Source organism: Seriola lalandi, unplaced genomic scaffold (assembly GCF_002814215.2).
Source record: "Seriola lalandi dorsalis isolate HSWRI2012SDOR001 ecotype SW California unplaced genomic scaffold, Sedor1 jcf7180002054565, whole genome shotgun sequence".
Classification (NCBI taxonomy): Eukaryota; Metazoa; Chordata; class Actinopteri; order Carangiformes; family Carangidae; genus Seriola; species Seriola lalandi.
The window spans coordinates 437,598-443,109 of record NW_019525118.1 but is presented as its reverse complement, the minus strand read 5'-3'; the positions used below and the strand labels follow the sequence as shown (position 1 = coordinate 443,109).

General features: G+C 43.9%; 1 protein-coding gene across 2 annotated transcripts in view; it reads right to left on the bottom strand.

The window, feature by feature from the left end:
• Window positions 1-1,701, bottom strand: part of LOC111662572 (protocadherin-1-like) — a 22,389-nt gene extending 20,688 nt beyond the window's left edge. Inside the window, exons 1-2 of one of the 2 annotated variants that reach the window (XM_087176685.1) lie at window positions 1,339-1,701; window positions 967-1,065 (exon numbers count right to left, since the gene is read on the bottom strand). The gene's annotated coding sequence lies outside the window, so the exon portion shown is untranslated. The remainder of the gene's footprint in view (window positions 1-966; window positions 1,066-1,338) is intronic. The other variant, XM_087176686.1, reaches the window with a different exon arrangement.
• Window positions 1,702-5,512: the final 3,811 nt, after the last annotated feature.

Genomic DNA, 5,512 nt, shown 5'->3' with positions numbered 1-5,512 from the left:
GGGGGGGGGGGGGGGTTAACATGAAGGGAGGGGGTATTAAATTTGATGCTACAGGTGCCCAGGAGGCCTCAGGTGCTGTGTGAGGGTTTACAGAGAAACAGATATGGAGAGATATATGCGCCCCCCCCCCCCCCCCCCCCCTCCCTGTATGACTGGTTTATGAGAAGCCTCAGATGAATGGACTGTTGTATTGTTGCTTTAAGCAGCCCCAGGAGTCCCTGAAGGCAGATTAGCTCCAATATTACAGTGGGAAGACAAACCTCTGATTATAATGACAAGCTTTTTTTACTGCCATTTTATATTCTCCTCCGTGGACTCCCTGCAGAGTCCCTGCAGAACTCTTAAAGCCTCAGATGGAGCCATAATGAAACCCCACTGTGATGATGCTCCTATGCGCACTATAGGCAACCGTGCACGGATCCTGCTGCACTCTCTCCCCCTGAAAATGCATTATACAGGATTACTGTAGTGATTTTTCAGTTCCAGGGAGGTTAGGGAACCCGGAGTGACCCGCAGGAAGCTGTATTTTATTACTGACAGACGTGGAGGTAATGTTTGAGACGGAGGGGATCGATACGGATCAATGCCACTGTAGTGTTATATAGGTAAAATACCCATCAGAGGAGATTAGACGCTGGATATGAACATTCAATCGCTCTAAATTGGTTTATTTTGCCAACAAGTGTTTTAAAAAAGCAGCTGCTGGATCGTTACAAACGCCTGTGCGCCTTCAGAGATGGATCCTCCATCGAGTATGTGTGTTTTTTTAATTAAGGCACAAGTGAAATTCAGAATAAAGTGAATATACTCTGTCTGTTCTCGTGCGTAAAGCGTCTCCTACAGACCAGCGCGTTCACAGGAGGGTTCAGGTGGAAAATATTTGAAGCATTTAACAGGAATGTTGTTATGTAAAGATCTAGGAATGAGATTCCGCGTGAACCGGTTCTGCGGTAGAGAAGTTCCTACCTGGACCGGGTGCGAGCCGCGCGGTTCCCCAGCTCTGAGCGCTCCAGCCCGGCTACAGGCTCCGCTCCTCCTCGGTACCCAGACGGAGCCGCTCCAGACCTCCGGCAGTAAAAAAAAAAAAAACCCGAAATTAACAATCCACCGGAAAAAGACCTTAAAACAAATCAAACAATCCAGTCGGACAGGCGGGGGTAATTATTCCTCCAATTCCTCTCACAATTTCTGTCCACTTTTACTGTCGTGACCAGCGCTGCGCGTCGACCCGCCGGTCCTTCCTCTCTCCGGGGTAACGGCTGGAGCTAGAGCCCAGCCGTGGGGTGTGTGTGTGTGTGTGGGGTGGAGACCCGTCTGAACAGGGGGTCACTCACTCACCACTACTCCTTCAAGAACCGTTACCACCGGGCAGTTTGTACCGACACCGGCAGCAGCAGCATCCTCCGCTGATGGCACGCTTGGGGAGGTAGTGGGGTGGAGGTGGTGGTGGTGTAAACGGACTGAGCACCGGGGCAGGAGAGAGGGAGAAAAAAAAAGAGGGGGGGGGGGTAAAAAAAACGGTTAAAAGTCACCCAAGCAAGAAACACTATGTCCGGTAGATCCGGGAGTTGTCAGCAGCGGTCGTCCGGTTAGTTTCCACCCCGACGCGCGGTTACTGCTCTGCCGCCACAAACTCTGTCCGTCTCCCGGTCCAGCGCGGCTGCACTGTGTGTGATGAGAAAGTGGAGTGAATCCAAACGACTGCGCTCGCTCTTTCCCCCTCTCTCTCTCTCTCTCTCTCTCTCTCTCTCTCTCTCCCTCCTCTACCCCCCACCTCCTCCCTCCCCCTATACACTATACACTATACCGGGGAGGCGGAGCGAGCATCCACCCCCTAACAAACTAACTCGGTGGATTTCCCAACATTTTGTGTCATTTTTTTTTTTTTTTTTTACAAAGATATGTGAACAAACCGGAGCCGGTGCGCGCGCGTTTTCTTTTTCTTTATTACCGGTGAAACCGTGAGTGTGTGCGGCGCAGTGCGCTCGGAGCCACAGGTCCGAGCCTCCGTCAGCCGAGATTAAACATGAGAGGGGAGAAAACTGCGGTTTAAAGGGATGAAACGCACACGCGCACACACGCGCACACACTTTGATAGGATGTTTATCTGCCACACTCTCAAATTCAAACAGTTAAAACCTCAGCTCTCTCTCTCTGTCTCTCTCTCTCTCTCTCTCCACTTCCTCCCATATATACAGTAAATAAATGCTTCTGTGCCTCTTTCTATTTTTTATGTCACCTCTCTCTCTCTCTCTCTCTCTCTCTCTCTCGCTCTCTCTCTCTCTTCAGTTGTATCCCTACGTCTCTCTGCCTCTCTCTCTCTCCCAGCTCCGTCCTGCCACAGGAGGCTCGGAGCTTCCGTCTCTCGCGCTCTGAGCGCCACCTACAGGCGACAACCGGCAAGTGGCGAGGCCAGACACAGCTCGAGCTCAGTCAGAGTACAGGCTTTTCCCGCCACTGTGGAGCAGAGAGAGAGAGAGAGAGAGAGACAGCAGGGGAAATAAAACAAAATGGAGTCTTATAGATGAAAATATACTGATATTTACTCGACATTATGGCTGTTATTACAGCAGCGCCTATTATATGAACAAAACGCAGCATGGGGTGGATGCAGGCTGTTATCCAAAGCAGCTTACTGTACTGTGATATTACACACAACACATATGGATTATGTTTTTGCATATGGCTGCCTCCGTCTCAGTGCATCTGCTTAGTGGGCTAATCCAAATGCATCATTCAAAAAGAATTAAAAAGGCAAAATTCATTTCACCTTTTGCTTTTATTCAGAAACACATTACTGTTACACTGTAAAAAAGAAAAGAAAAAAAGTCCTGCCTTTTATTGAGTCCTAAAAGAAAAAGAGGACAAATGTCAGTGCATTATGAATTTTTCAATCTCTTTTTTTGTCAAAATAAAACAAGTTCTGACTCAAGAATATAAGACTACCAGAGGGAAAATGACTTCATGAAGATTATTTTTTGCAGTGAACTGACATGAAGTCATATTGCTGTCACATTATTATCTCAGCTGCAACCACTTCATGCATTAAGCAGATCCGTATATAACTGATTCTTTTAATTAGAAATCATCTTTTCTTCAGAGAAATGCTGTGAATTGCAAAGATAATGTGATTTATTGCAACAGATTCAGAAGTTATGAAATTTATTTAAGTTGAATAAAGTAAAAGTTGAGAAAATACTCCATTAGAAGTAAAAGCACAAAAGTAGTAGAATGAAAATAAACATAAAGTACCAAAAGTTAAAGTGTTTATTGTGCTAAATGACCCATTTTTGTTTAATATATATTATTGAATGGTATTATTGTTACTGATGCCCTCATGTGTCAGCATGACGTTAGGGAGGGGCTGATTTTAATCACTTTATATACTCCTGTGTAGCTTAATCTGTAATTGTACATCATTTATTTGTTGGTAATAGTTCGTAATATTAATAAAATAAGAGTATAACGAAGCAGAAAATGGAAATACTCAAGTACCTCAAAACTTTACTGTCGTATCATGTTATGATGATAACTTTAGTTAGCTTCAGTTTGAGCTGTTAAAAGATTAGCCGACACTGTGACACTATCTGTTTCTTATGCTTCCTAACCAACTGTAGAATATTGAACTATCAAGGCTTTTAAAAACATCAGCGCCGTGTGAGATGATGTATTTTCCCTTCTCACTTCACTCTGCTGAGTAATCGTTACTGTAGCTTCACTTTGCCTACCTGGCTAATCACGGCCTCTCTGTAAATAGCAGTTTGTACTTTTGGTTAATTACAGAGACATTAACATCCCAGAAATGGGAGGGTTGATGAGTTAAGCTGCAGCATGTGCCAGGATTCACAAACGGTTTATTTACCACCACGTCCCCGATCGAAAAGATTTCATCCTGCATCGCAGCAGACGCAGCGGTGGTGGACTCCTGGACGTTGTTTTCTCATCCTTTACCGTCTTTCTTTTGGCACAGCTGGATTCAAGTCACACAGTCGGGTGTCGCTTTTTGTCCACAAAAGTGTTTATTTTTGTACTTTTTCCACATTAAAAGCAGATACTTTGCATGTCTTTGTGTCTGTGGTTACAAGAACATTTTGCATCAGATTTCAGCTTCTGATTGGTGAAGAAAAGCTTATCTTTTGTTGTTGTATTTCTTTTTCATATAATTTCTCCAAACAATGATGTTCAGCTTTATTTGTGAGAAAAGAGAAGCAGTACAGATCCAAAGGCTCAATATCGTCACCTTCCTCTGTCACTGTGGATGTTCACGGTGCTTTTCAGGTTTTCTGCAGGTTATTGAACGCTGCACAGTTCCTGGGCTGAGCTTCTTTTTTTAATGTATAATGTTACAGGTTCAAGAATGAGTCCAGTTTATCTCCATCTGCAGCAAAAGGGATAAAGGTGCAGCCATCATCATCATCATCATCATCATCATCATCATCATAAACACATTCACATCAAAAAGCAGCAGCAGCACGTGCAACTCACCGCCGTTGTTCTTCAGCACAAAAACATGTCGCCTTTCAGACTTCAGCAGTTTCCTCATAACTTTATTCCATTTCCTTTTCTCTGTTTCACTCAGATAAATGTGTTTCATTTTTGTTATGGAACCTGTTACAATAAGCTCAGCTGTTTTCCCCCGGATAGAAATGGAAGACATGCATACTGTGGAGATATTGTTTGATAGACAAAGGTGATTTTGTTTTCCACTCCAGCGCTCGCCTCATGGGTGGCTGCAGCGCTTGATAAACAAGGAATGTCTCAAAATAGAAGCTCATTTCTCAGCTTCTTTTTTTTCCTCCCTTTTTTAACTACAAATCACAAGAACAATACAACATTTTTTTTATTACTGTTGACGGGAATATTATTATGTTTTCTATCAATATAATGAAGAAATGTACATATTTGGAAAAAATGTTGATAGTGATTGATCAGTAAAATGTTCACAGACAACACGTTTGTTTAAATCATAAGAGCTAAGCTAATGTAACATGATCACGTGCTGTGGATGTGACGTTAACGTTAGTTTCTGTCGGCCATCTTTCCAACTCAGTCCTCCTTCGTCCCTCTGATGCGACCTGTAGGAGTGTCTCGGACCTTGGTTGTCATGGTTACTACAATAACGGTCACGACTTGGTCAGGTTTAGGAAAAGATCGTGATTTGGGTTAAAATGAGTACTCTCTCAATAGTAGATGATGTTTGTTGTCATGGTTACAACATAACAACCTCCTCCTGAAGTGGACTCTGTCTCTCTTTACACCACGTCACCAACACTTTGCTCCCGTCACGATTGCTACGACCACTAGATGTCGCTTAGCAACAAAACCTAACGATTGGTCATAATAACCTGCTGCACAGACGAGCCGGGGGCTCGTTTTTTACAGGAGGACAGTCGACCATCTCAATCTTCCTCTAGGTGTTGGATAAATAAATGTCACCATGGTAACGTAAACTAAACCCTGACACTCACGGTGTTTCAGTGAAGAAGTGAACGTATCATCCTCTGAATGAGCA